The sequence below is a fragment of the Bombina bombina genome, chromosome 4 (genome assembly GCF_027579735.1).
Source record: "Bombina bombina isolate aBomBom1 chromosome 4, aBomBom1.pri, whole genome shotgun sequence".
Lineage (NCBI taxonomy): Eukaryota > Metazoa > Chordata > Amphibia > Anura > Bombinatoridae > Bombina > Bombina bombina.
The window spans coordinates 700,972,622-700,990,975 of NC_069502.1; the positions used below are offsets into that span (position 1 = coordinate 700,972,622).

The 18,354-nt window shown below is 38.1% G+C and overlaps 1 protein-coding gene across 1 annotated transcript in view; it reads left to right on the forward strand.

Moving 5' to 3' along the window:
• NT5DC1 (5'-nucleotidase domain containing 1) overlaps positions 1 to 18,354 on the forward strand; it is a 729,055-nt gene that overhangs the window by 661,312 nt on the left and 49,389 nt on the right. The window lies entirely within an intron of this gene.

An 18,354-nucleotide genomic window follows, 5' to 3' on the forward strand; every position in this document is an offset into this window, starting at 1 on the left:
GAAGATGGATGTCCGGACTTCAGGACCGTGAGTAGATTTCCTGGGGTCAGTGTTAGTTTTTTTTTTTTGGGGGGGGTTAATATTAGGGATGGGCAGTAAAAGAGCTGAATGCCCTTTTAAGGGCAATGCCCATACAACTGCCCCTTTAGGGGCAATGTGTAGCTAAGGTTTTTTTATTTTGGGGGATTGGTTGGGTGAGGGGTTTTACTGTTAGGGGGACTTTGTAATTTTTTGTAGGTAAAAGAGCTGTTTAACTTAGGGCAATGCCCTACAAAAGACCCTTTTAAGGGCTATTGGTAGTCTATTGTTAGGTTAGGGGGTGTTTTTATTTTGGGACTATCAGATTAGGTGTAATTTGTATTATTTTGGATAATTTCATTTATTATTTTTTGTAATCTTATATTTTTTTATTTTTCATAATGTTTTTGTTTATTATTTTTTGTAATGTTAGGTTTTTTTATTTTTATTTGTAGTGTTAGGATTTTATAATTTTGTAATGTTAGGTCTTTTTATTTTTCGTTTCTTTCATTTATTTAAAATAGTAATGTTAGTTTAATTTATAGTTTAAACTTAGGTTTTTTTAATTTCACAGGTAAGTTTTTATTTATTTAAAGATTAATTTAAAGATAGGGGGTGTTAGGTTTAGGGGTTAATAGTTTAATTCAGTGTGTTGCGATGTGGGGGGCCGGCAGTTTAGGGGTTAATAGATTTAGTTTATTAGTACCGATGTGGGGGGCCAGTGGTTTAGGGGTTAATAGGTTTAGTTTATTAGTACCGATGTGGGGGCTGGCGGTTTAGGGTTTAATATGTTTAGTTTATTAGTACTGATGTGGGGGACCAGCGATTTGGGGGTTAATAGGTTTAGTTTATTAGTACCGATGTGGGGGGCCGGCGGTTTAGAGGTTAATCATTTTATTTAGTGTTGGCGATGTCGGGAGGCGGCGGTTTAGAGGTTAATAATTTTATTTAGTGTTGGCGATGTCGGGAGGCGGCGGTTTAGAGGTTAATCATTTTATTTAGTGTTGGCGATGTCGGGGGAGGTGAATTATGGGTGTTTAGACTAGGGTTTTATGTTAGGGTTTAAACGTAACTTTCTTTTCCCCATAGACATCAATGACGTTGCGTTACGGCGATCTCCATTCCGTGGTCGCAGGTATTAATTTTTTTCTAACACTTGTCTCTCCTATGATGTCTATAGGGGAAAGCGTGAACGAGCACGTAAACTCAGCCCTTGGCTTTTGTGTGGCATGGAGCTTATCGCACCATAACGCACAACACAAGGAAGCTTTTCAGTAACTTGTAATGGTAGCGCCATGGAATGTATGATAACGCTAATTTTTTTGCTTTCTTTACACACCCGGTTTAGCGCACAACTTGTAATCTAGGTGTAGGTGTGCTAATGAGTTGGGTAAGTGCAAATGATCTCTAATTCTTATTTTAAAGGGACAGTCTACACCAGAATTTTTGTTGTTTAACAAGACAGATAATCCCTTTATTACCCATTCCCTAGTTTTGCATAACCAACACATTTATATAAATACACTTTTTAACTCTGTGATTACCTTGTATCTAATCCTCTGCAAACTGCCCCCTTATTTCAGTTCTTTTGACAGATATCCATTCAGGGCTGGCTCACTGAAACTCCACGTGCCTGAGCACAGTGTTACCTATATGACACACATCAACTAACACCCTCTAGTGGTGAAAAACTGTCAAAATGCCCTGGGAGAAGAGATGGCCTTTAAGGGCTTTGAAATTTGCATATGAACCTCCTAGGTTTAGCTTTCAACTAAGAATACCAAGAGTACAAAGCAAAATTGGTGATAAAAGTAAATTGGAAAATTGTTTAAAATTACATGCCCTATCTGAATCATGAAAGTTTATTTTGGACTAGACTGTGACTTTAATGTTTAATGAATAAAGTGATAAAGTGTTCTTTAAATCATAAGCACTACCAGAAACAAACACACAGTGTGTGTATATATATATATATATATTTATATATATATACTAGTACTAAAGCCCGTGTACACGGGCCATTTTGTGCAGTACAGCGGTCCCACCCCTTGCTCTCACCCCCTCTCTATTGCTCTCTCTCCCCCTCTCTTTTGCTTTCTCTCCCCCCTCTCCTTTGCACTCTACCCTCTTTTGCTCTCTCTCTCCCCTCTTTGGCTCTCTCTGCCCCCTCTTTTGTTCTCTCCCCCCTCTTTTGTTCTCTCCCCCCTCTTTGGCTCTCTCTCCCCCCTCTTTGGCTCTCTCTCCCCCTCTTTTGTTCTCTCCCTCCCCCTCTTTTGTTCTCTCCCCCCCCTTTGGCTCTCTCTCTCCCCTCTTTGACTCTCTCTGCCCCCTCTTTGGCTCTCTCCCCCCTTTCTTTTGCTCTCTCTGCCCCCTCTTTTGTTCTCTCTCCCCCCTCTTTGTCTCTCTCTGCCCCCTCATTGGCTCTCTCTGCCCCCTCATTGGCTCTCTCTCCCCCCTCTATTGTTCTCTCCCCCTCTTTGGCTCTCCCCCCTCTATTTGGCTCTCTCCCCCCTTCTATGGCCCTTCTCCCCCCTTCTTTGGGCCTTCTCCCCCCTCTCTTGCTCCATCTCTTGCCACGCCCACATTGCGGCACCCGCCCGACCACGCCCCCTCACGGCGACACCCGCCCGGCCACGCCCCCTCGCGGCGACACCCGCCCGGGCCACGCCCATCACGGTGATACCCGTCCGGCCACGTCCCCATCGCGGCACTCCGCCCGGCCACGCCCATCGCGGTGACACCCGCTGGCCATGCCCCTCGCCGCACCCGGCCACGCCGCCTGACACTCTGCTTCAGCCTTACTCTGTGCTGAGTACGGAGTGTCAGGATCCATATGGCCAGGTATGTTTGTCACGTGCAGTCTCTACTGCGCATGACTGCATCTGACAAACATACTTGGCCAATTATTATATAGGATATATTTATATATAAAATAGAAAGGAAGTGGGATGTCTGCTCACAAGAGTTACCCTCAAACGTTATAAAGTATGCATACTCTTGTTTTGGAATTCTACACCAGATTATAATGGTTCCTTTGAGCTTTGCTTTCACAAATGTAGGATGCTTTCCCTGAAGAGTCCGCTGCTAGGTTAGCTTTTCTATTCTCCACTTTCTCCCGTGCAGAAATCAGCTATCAGGCAAGAGTCCTTAAATGTGCTCCCAATGAACTCTCCATGTTATTTCCACTAGTGTCAACTGCCTAATAGCGTATGGTGGGCGTGGGCTTATGCGTTTCACGGATTACACTTTGTCAAAGGCTTCATACATGCCCATCACTATGATTGACATTTTTTCATTCTTCCTATGTTGCGCCTTAAATATCAAAATTCCTGCCTTTTAAATTTCATATCTTAACTCTATGAGGCCGAATTATCAAATGTCTGTCGGACCTGATCTCCGTATTCAGCATTGCACTAGCAGCTCACAAGAGCTGCTGGTGCAACGCCGCCCCCTGCAGACTCACGGCCAATGGGTCGCCAGCAGGGAGGTGTCAATCAACCCGATCTTACTCGATCGGGTTGAATTGTGGCGATTCCTGTCCACCTGCTCAGAGCAGGACAGGGTTATGGAGCAGCGGTCTTTAGACCGCTGCTTCATAACTGGTGTTTCTGGCGAGTCTGAAGACTCGCCAGAAACAGGGGCCCACAAGCTCCATACAGAGCTTGATAAATGGGCCTCTATATCTAACACAACATTGTAAGCTAACAAATATAAACTCTAATTTTTATACATATGTGCTAAACACAGACAGTTTATAAAAGGCATCACTCTTGAATTAATGTGTTTCTATATAATAAAAAAAATTAAAAATTAAATAAAATCCCCATAATAAAATAAAAAAGCCCCCCAAAATAATAAAATTCCCTACCCTATACTAAATTACAAATAGCCCTTAAAAGGGCCTTTTGTGGGGCATTGCCCCAAAGTAATCAGCTCTTTAACCTGTAAAAAAAAATACAATACCCCCCCAACATTAAAACCCACCACCCACACACCCAACCCTACTCTAAAACCTACCCAATCCCCCCTTAATAAAACCTAACACTAACCCCTTGAAGATCACCCTACCTTGAGACGTCTTCACCCAGCTGGGCACAAGTGGTCCTCCAGAGGGGCCGAAGTCTTCATCCGATCAGGGCAGAAGAGGACATCCAGACGGCCAGAAGTCTTGATCCAGACGGCACCTTCTATCTTCATCCATCCGGAGCGGAGCAGGTCTATCTTCAATCCAGCCGACGCGGAGCATCCTCTTCAAACGAAGTCCAACTGAAGAATGAAGGTTCCTAGATGGCGTCCCTTCAATTCCGATTGGCTGATAGGATTCTATCAGCCAATCGGAATTAAGGTAGGAAAAATCCTATTGGCTGATGCAATCAGCCAATAGAATTGAAGTTCAATCCTATTGGCTGATCCAATCAGCCAATAGGATTGAGCTCGCATTCTATTGGCTGTTCCAATCAGCCAATAGAATGCAAGCTCAGTTCTATTGGCTGATTGCATCAGCCAATAGGATTTTTCCTACCTTAATTCCGAATTTTATCAGCCAATCGGAATTGAAGGGACGCCATCTTGGATGACGTCATTTAAAGGAACCTTCATTCTTCAGTTGGACTTCGTTTGAAGAGGATGCTCCGCGTCGGCTGGATTGAAGATGGACCCGCTCCACTCCAGATGGATAAAGATAGAAGATGCCGTCTGGATGAAGACTTCTGGCCATCTGGATGTCCTCTTCTGCCCGGATCGGATGAAGATTTCGGCCCCTCAGGAGGACCACTTGTTCCCGGCTGGGTGAAGACGTCTCAAGGTAGGGTGATCTCCAAGGGGTTAGTGTTAGGTTTTATTAAGGGGGGATTGGGTGGGTTTTAGAGTAGGGTTGGTTGTGTGGGTGGTGGGTTTTAATGTTGGGGGGGTATTGTATTTTTTTTAAGGGCTATTTGTAATTTAGTATAGGGTAGGGAATTATATTATTTTGGGGGTATTTTTTATTTTATTAGGGGGATTAGAGTAGGTGTAATTACAGGGAGTGCAGAATTATTAGGCAAATGAGTATTTTGACCACATCATCCTCTTTATGCATGTTGTCTTACTCCAAGCTGTATAGGCTCGAAAGCCTACTACCAATTAAGCATATTAGGTGATGTGCATCTCTGTAATGAGAAGGGGTGTGGTCTAATGACATCCGCACCCTATATCAGGTGTGCATAATTATTAGGCAACTTCCTTTCCTTTGGCAAAATGGGTCAAAAGAAGGACTTGACAGGCTCAGAAAAGTCAAAAATAGTGAGATATATTGCAGAGGGATGCAACACTCTTAAAATTGCAAAGCTTCTGAAGCGTGATCATCGAACAATCAAGCGTTTCATTCAAAATAGTCAACAGGGTCGCAAGAAGCGTGTGGAAAAACCAAGGCGCAAAATAACTGCCCATGAACTGAGAAAAGTCAAGCGTGCAGCTGCCAAGATGCCACTTGCCACCAGTTTGGCCATATTTCAGAGCTGCAACATTACTGGAGTGCCCAAAAGCACAAGGTGTGCAATACTCAGAGACATGGCCAAGGTAATAAAGGCTGAAAGACGACCACCACTGAACAAGACACACAAGCTGAAACGTCAAGACTGGGCCAAGAAATATCTCAAGACTGATTTTTCTAAGGTTTTATGGACTGATGAAATGAGAGTGAGTCTTGATGGGCCAGATGGATGGGCCCGTGGCTGGATTGGTAAAGGGCAGAGAGCTCCAGTCCGACTCAGACGCCAGCAAGGTGGAGGTGGAGTACTGGTTTGGGCTGGTATCATCAAAGATGAGCTTGTGGGGCCTTTTTGGGTTGAGGATGGAGTCAAGCTCAACTCCCAGTCCTACTGCCAGTTTCTGGAAGACACCTTCTTCAAGCAGTGGTACAGGAAGAAGTCTGCATCCTTCAAGAAAAACATGATTTTCATGCAGGACAATGCTCCATCACACGCGTCCAAGTACTCCACAGTGTGGCTGGCAAGAAAGGGTATAAAAGAAGAAAATCTAATGACATGGCCTCCTTGTTCACCTGATCTGAACCCCATTGAGAACCTGTGGTCCATCATCAAATGTGAGATTTACAAGGAGGGAAAACAGTACACCTCTCTGAACAGTGTCTGGGAGGCTGTGGTTGCTGCTGCACGCAATGTTGATGGTGAACAGATCAAAACACTGACAGAATCCATGGATGGCAGGCTTTTGAGTGTCCTTGCAAAGAAAGGTGGCTATATTGGTCACTGATTTGTTTTTGTTTTGTTTTTGAATGTCAGAAATGTATATTTGTGAATGTTGAGATGTTATATTGGTTTCACTGGTAAAAATAAATAATTGAAATGGGTATATATTTGTTTTTTGTTAAGTTGCCTAATAATTATGCACAGTAATAGTCACCTGCACACACAGATATCCCCCTAAAATAGCTAAAAATAAAAACAAACTAAAAACTACTTCCAAAAATATTCAGCTTTGATATTAATGAGTTTTTTTGGGTTCATTGAGAACATGGTTGTTGTTCAATAATAAAATTAATCCTCAAAAATACAACTTGCCTAATAATTCTGCACTCCCTGTAGTTTAAAAAAAAATTAATTATTTTTTTATTTTCTGTAATTTAGTGTTTGTTGTTTTTCGTACTTTAGTTTATTTAATTTAATTGTAATTAATTGTAGTTAGTTTAGGTAATTAATTTAATTATAGTGTAGTGTTAGGTGTAATTATAACTTAGGTTAGGGTTTATTTTACAGGTAAATTTGTCTTTATTTTAACTAGGTAGTTATTAAATAGTTAATAACTATTTAATAACTATTGTAGCTTGTTAAAATAAATACAAAGTTGCCTGTAAAATAAAAATAAACCCTAAGCTAGCTACAATGTAACTATTAGTTATATTGTAGCTATCGTAGGGTTTATTTTACAGGTAAGTATTTAGTTTTAAATAGGAATAATTTAGGTAATAATAGTAATTTTATTTAGTTTTATTTAAATTATATTTAAGTTAGGGGGTGTTAGGGTTAGGGTTAGACTTAGGTTTAGGGGTTAATAAATTTAGTATAGTGGCGGCGACATTGGGGGCGGCAGATTAGGGGTTAATAAGGTAGGTGTCGGCGATGTTAGGGACGGCAGATTAGGGGTTAATAATATTTAACTAGTGTTTGCGAGGCGGGAGTGCAGCGGTTTAGGGGTTAATACATTTATTTAAGTGGCGGCGATGTCCGGTCGGCAGATTAGGGGTTAAAAACTTTAGTTAAGTGTTTGCGATGTGGGGGGGGGGGCTCGGTTTAGGGGTTAATAGGTAGTTTATGGGTGTTAGTGTACTTTTTAGCACTTTAGTTAAGAGTTTTATGTTACGGCGTTAGCACATAAAACTCTTAACTACTGACTTTTAAATGCGGTAGGAGTCTTGACAGGAGAGGGTGTACCGCTCACTTTTTCCAAGACTCGTAATACTGGCGTTAGGAAAATCCCATTAAAAAGATAGGATACGCAATTGACGTAAGGGGATTTGCGGTATGTTAAAATAGCGGAAAAAAGTGAGCGGTACACCTGTACCTGTCAGACTCGTAATACCAGCGGGCGTTAAAAAGCAGCGTTGGGACCTCTCAACGCTGCTTTTTAAGGCTAACGCAAGACTCGTAATCTAGGTGAAAGTAAGCCTGGACTTCATTCTGACATAAAAATATCTTGAATATCTATATGCACTGGTAAATAATAAGAATTTGGTACATATTCCAAGTAATTAAAAATATAAAAAAGGCAAAAAGGACTAAAGACTATATATCAGTAACAGCCTGCCCTTACACATTTATCTATACAGTACATTTAATCTGCAATACCAAGCAATCTACTAAAAATTGTGCAAACAGATAATAGTGACATGCATTCTTGTAAATAATGCTATCAATCTAGGGCTAGGTGTAAATAACAAGCTTGGCACTATATCATGCAAAGTATAGTTCCAAATCACCTGATACTATATAATAAATGGCCAAGTATGTTTGTCAGATGCAGTCATGCGCAGTAGAGACTGCACGTGACAAACATACCTGGCCGTTTGGATCCTGACACTCAGCACAGAGCAAGGCTGAAGTGGAGTGTCAGGGGGCGTGACCGACGGGAGCGTTGTGATGAGGGCGTGGCCGGGTGCGACGAGGGGCATGGCCGGGCGGGTGTCGCCGTGATGGGGCGTGGCCTGGCGGGGTGCCGCGATGGGAGCGTGGCCAGAGAGGCAAAGGGTTTGAAAGACAGAGCCAGAGAGGGAGCAAGAGAGGGGGGGAGAGAGCCAAATAGAGGGGGGAGAGAGAGCCAAAGAGGGGGAAGAGAGAGAGCAAAAGAGGAAAGAGAGCCAAAAAGGAGAGAGAAAAAGAGGAAAGAGAGCCAAAGAGGAGAGAGAGCAAAAGAGGAAAGAGAGCCAAAGAGGGGGGAGAGAACAAAAGAGGGGGCAGAGAGAGCAAAAGAAAGGGGGGAGAGAGCCAAAGAGGGGAGAGAGAGCGCAAAAAAAGAGGGGGAGAGAGCGCAAAAGAGAGGGGGGAGAGAAAGCAAAAGAGAGGGGGGAGAGAGAGCAAAAGAGAGGGGGGAGAGAGCAAGGGGTGGGACCGCTGTACTGCAAAAAATGGCCTGTGTACACGGCCTTTAGTACTAGTTTAATATAAACAATCTAAATTATGACTCCTATTTTATTTCTGGGTTGCACATAAGACAGGAGTAGATGTAAACTTATAGTGTCCTGAAAAAGTGAAAAGTAAAATGTCTGTAGACGTCCTTTAAGCTAAGGGCATAACCATAAAACACAATGCCATGTGCAGGAGCTCATTGGAGTAAAGCAGCTGGTGCTGTGCATAGACCAACTAATTGCAAACCAACTAATCGATTATGAGATTCGTTGACAACTAATTGATTATTATCGATTATGCCGATTAGTTGTTGCAGCTCTACCAAATTTTACAGCATTAGTGTATATCATTTACTATAGTCTAACTGTTGGTTTACACTGACTCATACAGATACACTGTGTTTAATCTTTTACATGAGGGGGCAAATTAGTCTTTTATTTAAGCCCTTGGGAGCTTGTGGGAAGAATGTTAGGAGTTAACTCATGTAACTCATGTATTTTTTAATGTCAGCCATTATGGTTTTGTTTTGAATCAGGCTTTTTTAGAGTGAAATAAGGTAAATTGTGAATATTTATTTAATAATGCTACCACCATACATTATATATACGCCATAAAATAGAATGATATTGAAAAGATTTGTTCAGTATGGTTATCAATATAAAGTAAATGTTCCTCATTCCTAACATTTTGGGCATTCCCTATCACACCTACTAGCAGCAGTAAAACATCATACACAGCACACGTACATTCTAAAGCAGGTTTTCCAAACCAGGGTAATAATCCAATCCTTTTTTCTATTGCATGAAATGGGAAGTATTTTTTAGTACTTTCCTAATGATAGCAATATTCCTGTTGAAGAGACAAGCATATACTGATAGAGAAGTGAAAGACAGAAGAGATGTATTTGAGTCATAGTTGCAGTCACTGCACCACACTTCCAGTTAGATATGAGCCCAGTAAACCAGGAACAAGAACAACCATAGTTCTTTATCTTGTGGAATAATAGGGATTTTTTTTTTTTTTTCCAACAAAGACTAATTGATTTGTTTTATAGGCAGAAAAAGTAGTGGTCACTAACTTACACACACAATATTAGTAGGATTTCAGACGTTTGTCTCCGCCCCGCTTAGGTCCAGATTACAAAGGGGTATTTAATGCTCCCGCTCGAGCGCTAACTCCGCTAGAAGTAATTATTTTCCATGCAACAGGTAGCGCTCCTAATACAAGTTGAAAGTAAACAGTTTTCACTTGCACACTAACCCGACGTGTGTAAAAAGCCAAACTTAGAATATCACGCGTGCGATAATGTATTACCCCAAAGAAGTCAATGGAAAAAACTAACACCCTACTCACAACCAAACCCGATCCCAAATACTCAACATAAAAATATGAATATTTCAGATTCCAATGTTCTTCACATAGAATAATATGTTCTATATATTCATAAATACACATTTCTACATATATCAGATGGTATTTTGGTACACTGTATATCTATACCTGTATATATATATAATTATATATAGGTATAAATATATACAGAATATCTATTTAGAAATACTTAGAACCTATTTATCTATGTCCAGAACATTGGAATATGAAATATTTACAGTAAATGCATAGTTAAAACCTTTATTAAATATGAAATATGCATAAATATGCTTTGAGCCATTATAAGTTTTTTTTTACTAATTTTTATTAGATGGTGTTATTATGAGTACACAAACTGGAATGGGTTTGAATGGATGATAATATGTACAAAGTAAATATATTTTTATATATATATATATATATATATTATTTTTATTTTTTAAGACATTGTTTTTATGCAAATGATAAAACTGTATGTGTGGGTTTACAATATGTGCTTTAAGCGGTATAACCTAGCTTACATAATGATGTATGTATATGATGAAGTCTCTTAAGGGGACATTAAACCCCCCAAAAATTATTTCATTATTCAGATAGAGAATACAATTTTAAACAACATCCCAATTTACTTCTATTATCTAATTTGCTTCATTCTTTAGATATTCTTTGTTTAGGAAATAGCAATGCACATGGGTGAGCCAATCACATGAGGCATCTATGTGCAGCCACCAATCAGCAGCTTCTGAGCCTATCTAGATATGCTTTTCAGCAAAGACTATCAAGAGAATGAAGCAAATTAGATAATAGAAGTAAATTACAAAGTTGTTTAAAATTGCACGCTCTACCTGAATCATAAAATAAAAACATTGGGTTGAATGTCCCTTTAACTATTAATCTTTTAGGTACCTAATGCCACAGAAACAGACATTTTCAGTCGTACCTTTACAGGTGAGACAGACCTCCCTCTTGGTACAGGCCTACAAAAACGATTGTATTAAAATATTCTATTTCTACATATGCAAATACTGTAATCAGTTTCTTAAAAGAAAGTACATAGTAAACCGGAGAATATAATAAAACAAAGTCAGTAGATAGTGTGCGTTTAGTTCTAAATGCCGGTCCAGCTGGCAGTAGGTCTCCTTGCAACATCCACAGAAAACCTGAACTACCTAGATTACAGGTAATGATGGGCATATTGTCTCTATAGTCTCTTAGGTTTTTGCTTCAAATATCCATTTTAAACACTGTATGAAATACACAGTGCAATGCATGTTTATTGTCTCTTCTGTAGAATAGGGCTATGCTTAAGTTTGTGGCCACAAGGTGTCTCTCTAGTGTTTTTCTCTGTCTTTCTCAAATTGTATAAATTCTGTATTAGAACTAAGGCGACATTTTGAAAGGAAAGAGGGCTGTTAAAGGGATGTTAAACAGTCTGTTTCATTGTTCTAATAAAAATCTCTAAGCTGTGTCTTATACTTAATAGAAATAATTGCAACATATATTATTCATCTATTTAAATTGATTTTACCTTTTATTTCTGTTTTCCCTACATTTATGCAGTGTCCATTACTTCCTGTTACAGCCTTGCAAGGAAGAGGGGGCCTCTGCAGGAAGGTTTATCTTAGCCAGATGTCACAAAACTTCTAGGCTTTTTACTATTAAAGGACCACTCAATGAGCAGAATTGCATACTTAACAAGTGTACAATAAAAAGACAAGGCAATAGAACTTACTATGAATTTCAAATAAGCAGTAGATTATTTGCTTGTGCACATGCTCAGTACATTCTTGTTCCCCAGAAAGTGTGAATATAAAAAGACTGTTCAAAATTTGATAATGGAAGTAAATTGGAAAGTGTCTTAAAACTGCTGCTCTTTCTGAATCATAAAAGTTTATTTTGACTTGAGTGTCCCTTAAAGTGAATAGACTAGATGAGAGGTAGTCAGACTTGCTCTTGCTTAGATCAGTCAGACTCAGAATGTAACCTAAGATTCAAAGATGTCAGCTCCCATACCACACTAGGGGCAGGGCTACACTGAGAATTAAAGTGATCATTATGTAAAAAAACAAGTTATTTGCTGTTTTTTTTACACAGTCTGTTTGTTTTTAGGTTTGCTTTAATTTAACATATTTGTTTTTACCAAACGAGCACTGTTTAATATCCCTTTAAGTCTGCAGTAATGCTATTGCCAGTTGTGCAGAGTGTTACAGTTGTGACTTGAAGGGACATTCCAGTGTAAAAATAAAATGTATGTGTTTAAAAACTGAAAAGGAGTTAAACACATAGGGCAAGATAATAGATTACAAGTCCCGCTGCAAATCGGTTGCAAAAACACAGCGCATGTTATGGCGTTTTTTTTCCTAACAGCCGAGATCTTGTATCTTTGAGCCCATATAACTTTTGTGTGCAATATTTTTTTTAAATATTTTTTATTAGACAGTGTTAATATGAGTGTAACTGTACTTTGTAATGTATTTTTTAAGTGTTTCGTGAAACTTTTATGTTGCGCAAAACTGTTAACTACAGCTCTTCGAACGTGGAAAGAATTGTTGTGTAAAAAGTGAATACGAGCGCAATCACAATTTTTTCAAACTTGTAATAGCTGCACAATGGAAATTGATTGCGAAAAGACCACATCGCGAGCGGAAAACTCATAACGCGCTACCTCTAATCTTGCCCATAGTTCAGAACTTAAAGGGACATAAAACCCAAATTTGATTCCTATACAGCATGTGATTTTAAACAACTTTCAAATTTATATCTATTATCTATTTTGATTTTTTCTATATCCTTTTTTAAAAAGCATACTTATGTAGGCTTAGGAGCAGCAATGCATTACTGAGAGCTAGCTGCTGATTGGTGGCTGCACATAAATGCCCTTGTCATTGGTTCACTGGATGTGTTCAGCTAGCTTCCTCTAGTGTATAGTTGCTTTTTCAACAAAGGATGCAAGAGAATGAGGCAAATTTGATAAAAGAAGAAATTGGAACATTATTTAAAATTGCATGCTCTATCTGAATTATGAAAGAAAATGTTGTGTTTCATGTGCTTTTAAGTCTTGCAGATAACACATTTGGTTGTTGCCAGCTACATGCAACTGCTTCTCCTGAACAGGACTTTACCTCTATGTTTAACCTGTCTGTGGGAGTTTGAGTCACTAATGAAAACATGGCATGCTGTAACAGATTAGAACATGTAGTTTTTGCTTCAGAATGTCCCTTTAAGGTAGGAAAAGCTGCAGGAAGGACAGCGGGACAGAGATCCCAACCAGTGTCAGATATGCAGAATCGTTGCACCTCTCCCCATTAACAAAACACTCTGGGCCAGATTACAAGTGGAGCGCTAAAGGGACAGTCTAGTATAAATTAAACTTTCATTATTCAGATAGGACTTTTAATTTTAATCAACTTTCCAATTTACTTTTATCATCAAATTTGCTTTCTTCTCTTGGTATTCTTAGTTTAAACTAAACCTAGGTAGGCTCATATGCTAATTTCTAAGCCTTTGAGGGCTGCCTCTTATCACAGGCTTTTTAAATCTCTTTTCAACACAAAGAGACAGAAAGTACACGTGGGCCATATAGATAACACTGTGTTCAGGCACAGGGGGTTATTTAAGATCTAGCACAATACAATGCTAAATTTAAGACAAAAGATAATAAACAGTTACAGTCATGTGATCAGGGAGCTGGAAGAAGGTTCCTAGATGCAAGGTAATCACAGAGGTAAAAAGTACATTAATATAACTGTGTTAGTTATGTAAAACTGGGTAATGGGTAATAAAGGGATTATCTATCTTTTAAAACAATAACAATTCTATTGTAGACTGTCCCTTAAATATGAGCGCTGGTATTACAAGTTAATCGCAATGCTCGCTTCCATAGGCTCCTATAGGAGCCTCATCCTGATGCCGTCACAGACGCCATCAGAACCTCGCACAGCAAAGGGGGTAAGTAGCGCAGCATTTTATGCTTATATACATATATATTTATTTATTAATATGTGTATATACATATATTAGCACATAAATATATATGTATATAAGCATATACATATATATTTACATTTCGGTCTATGGGAACCCAAAGTTCTCATAGACCGCAATGTAAAAGCACTTTTCAGTGCCTTTTTTTTTTTTCTAACACCCCACTCCCACCAACTTTAAAGCCCCAAAACTGCCTAATGCAGTTTTTTTTAATTAAAAAATGTAATGAAAAACTACAATGCCCTCTATTTTGAGGGCATTTGGGTCACTTTTAGAAAATTAACCAGAGATCTAATCTCTGGTTGATTTTCAGAGCACTAATTGCTACAGTGAGCTCGCGGTAGCAATAACCAGCCACTTGTAACGGCTGGTTAATTATTGTGCTCCCGCAAACGGGTGATAATTTAGCGCTCCACTTGTAATCTAGTCCTCTGTGCTTACTTATGTGTCTCATAAATGTAGATGCAAGCCAAAGAAAATATGTTCACTGGCTCTGTAATAAAAAGTTAAATATTCTCCCGCATATAAAAGTTTGTCAGCCTTTGGGTGTAAAGGCACTGTGTGTACACTAGCTTATAGCTTAAATCTCACTATTAAATCTAAGTGATTCCAATCAAACTATTTAAAAGGTACATTCCAATGAAAACAATTGCATGCTTTAATTCAGGCAAAGACGTATAAGAAACTTGTACCCGTCCTTGTCTGTGAGTTGTGTGTCACCCTCTGTTACAATTAATGGAGTATACCAGCATCACAAACATGCTTTCACAAGCTTACATAACACACAAACTGTAATGGAAAAAGAACCCTCTATAAAATGGTCCACTCTCACATATGCAGTAAATAAAGCATGGAAACAGCTAAAGAAAAAGAAAAAAAAGACAACCTTTATCAGTTTTGAGCTAGACATATATGACATGAGAGACGCGATACGCCACAGGGGCAATAGCGTATTTAGGAATGTTGCATACTGGGCCGAGGTGTCATTGAAAACTCCCGATCACACCTATAGGATATCCCAGAATGCACATGGCCAGAACCCTGGTGACACTTATCCAGTGAGACTATTTAATCGTAACAAAACAGACATAAATATCTTACAGTTACAAACACATAACCATTGTTGCAGTTGTAATTATTGTTTCCATGTTGCAAGTGGTTCCGGCATGATGAAAGATCATGTATTGGGTACCTCGTACAACTATAGATGTAAGTGTTAGGAACGGCCATTAATGACATGCTGTAAAAGAGAGGTAAAGTGATGCTCAATGAATTTAGAATGAGCCTCTCAGCAACCACACAAGCACCTGTGAATCTAGGCCTGTGTATTTAAAGGGACATGAAACCCAATTTTTTTCTTTCATGATTTATATAAAGCATGTGATTTTAAACAACTTTCCAAGTTGCTTCTATTATATAAATTGATTCATTCTCTTGGTATCCTTAGTTGAAAAGCATATCTAGATATTACTGCGAGCTAGCTTCTAATTGGTGGCTGCACAAAAATGCCTCTTTTTATTGGTTCACCAGATATCTTCAGATAGCTCCCAGTAGTGCACAGCTGCTACTGTCAAAAAGGATACCAAGAAAATTAAGCTAATTGGATAAAGTAAGTTGAAAAGTTGTTTAAAGGGACAGTAAACCTTAAAAATAATGTTATATAATTCTGCACATAGTGCAGAATTATATAACATTATTTAGGTGCTATAGCCATAAACGCCTTTTTTACCTTTTAATTTGCTAAAAATATGGCTCTCTGCTGAGCGGGTCTGTTATTTTTAGTCAGCGCATCGGGCCAGCTGTATAGTCACAGCCCGGCCGACCGCGCCATAAGACTAAGTGCAGCTCGCTCCTGTGACAGGAGTTATAGCACCTAAATAATGTTATATAATTCTGCACTATGTGCAGAATTATATAACATTATTTTTAAGGTTTACTGTCCCTTTAACCCTTTGAGTGCTAAGCACTTTCCCACCTGGGTGCTAAGGTTTTTTTAAAGGTTTTTTTATATATATATTTTTAAAAATATATTTATTTATTTTTTATTTCAGATACCTAAGACTTACACTGTTGGAAGGGTTAGGCGATTACCTTTCCAACGGTGGGTCTTGGGGGTCTGTAGCTGCTTAGATGCCTGAGATACAGGCTTCTAAGCAGCATGCCCCCTGCTCCTATATTTAACATAAAGTTGCGCAGTGATGTCATCACGTTATTGCGCGTGACGTCACCATGCAAAATGGGAAGCCCCGGCGATGCCTGTCATTATGCAGCACCGATCGCTGGGGTAGGAGCGGGTGGGAGCCCCCAGATCTCCCTCAAGTTTGGAGAGTGCTAGTGACGGCTCTGAGCCGTCATTAGCACTCAAAGGGTTAAAACCACATGCTCTATTTGAATCATGAAAAATAAGAAAAAGAAAAATGTTGGGTTTCATGTCCCTTTAACCTTCATCAAGTCATGCTCAGGAGACAGGAGCAGAGCAGCTCCCCAGCAGAACTGATGAGCCAATCAGGAGTGGCAGTCGCCAGCTGTGCCAAATACCAGTCATATCCTGTATATGGTAAATACATAGTTATATATGGTCAATAATACAGAAATTATAAGATGTATTGAAGCAGAACGTAGAATTTTCTGCATTAGCTTTGTGTAACACACATATGTATGTGTTTGTATGTATATATATTGTGTAACGCACATATGTATGTGTTTGTATGTATATATATATTGTGTAACACACATATGTATGTGTTTGTATGTATATATATTGTGTAACGCACATATGTATGTGTTTGTATGTATATATATTGTGTAACACACATATGTATGTGTATGTATATATATTGTGTAACGCACATATGTATGTGTTTGTATGTATATATATTGTGTAACACACATATGTATGTGTTTGTATGTATATATATATTGTGTAACGCACATATGTATGTGTTTGTATGTATATATATTGTGTAACACACATATGTATGTGTTTGTATGTATATATATTGTGTAACGCACATATGTATGTGTTTGTATGTATATATATTGTGTAACACACATATGTATGTGTTTGTATGTATATATATTGTGTAACACACGTATGTATGTGTTTGTATGTATATATATTGTGTAACACACATATGTATGTGTTTGTATGTATATATATTGTGTAACGCACATATGTATGTGTTTGTATGTATATATATTGTGTAACACACATATGTATGTGTTTGTATGTATATATATTGTGTAACACACATATGTATGTGTTTGTATGTATATATATATTGTGTAACACACATATGTATGTGTTTGTATGTATATATATTGTGTAACACACATATGTATGTGTTTGTATGTATATATATATTGTGTAACACACATATGTATGTGTTTGTATGTATATATATATTGTGTAACACACATATGTATGTGTTTGTATGTATATATATATTGTGTAACACACATATGTATGTGTTTGTATGTATATATATTGTGTAACACACATATGTATGTGTATGTATATATATATTGTGTAACACACATATGTATGTGTTTGTATGTATATATATATTGTGTAACACATATGTATGTGTTTGTATGTATATATATTGTGTAACGCACATATGTATGTGTTTGTATGTATATATATTGTGTAACGCACATATGTATGTGTTTGTATGTATATATATTGTGTAACACACATATGTATGTGTTTGTATGTATATATATATTGTGTAACGCACATATGTATGTGTTTGTATGTATATATATTGTGTAACACACATATGTATGTGTTTGTATGTATATATATTGTGTAACACACATATGTATGTGTTTGTATGTATATATATATTGTGTAACACACATATGTATGTGTTTGTATGTATATATATTGTGTAACACACATATGTATGTGTTTGTATGTATATATATTGTGTAACACACATATGTATGTGTTTGTATGTATATATATTGTGTAACACACATATGTATGTGTTTGTATGTATATATATTGTGTAACACACATATGTATGTGTATGTATATATATTGTGTAACACACATATGTATGTGTTTGTATGTATATATATTGTGTAACACACATATGTATGTGTTTGTATGTATATATATTGTGTAACACACATATGTATGTGTTTGTATGTATATATATTGTGTAACACACATATGTATGTGTTTGTATGTATATATATTGTGTAACACACATGTGTATGTATGTGTGTATATATATATATATATATATACATACACACACAGATATATGTGTGTGTGTGTGTGTGTGTTTATGTATGTATCTATAAATAGATATATAGATAGATATAGAAATATCTGTGTGTGTGTATGTAT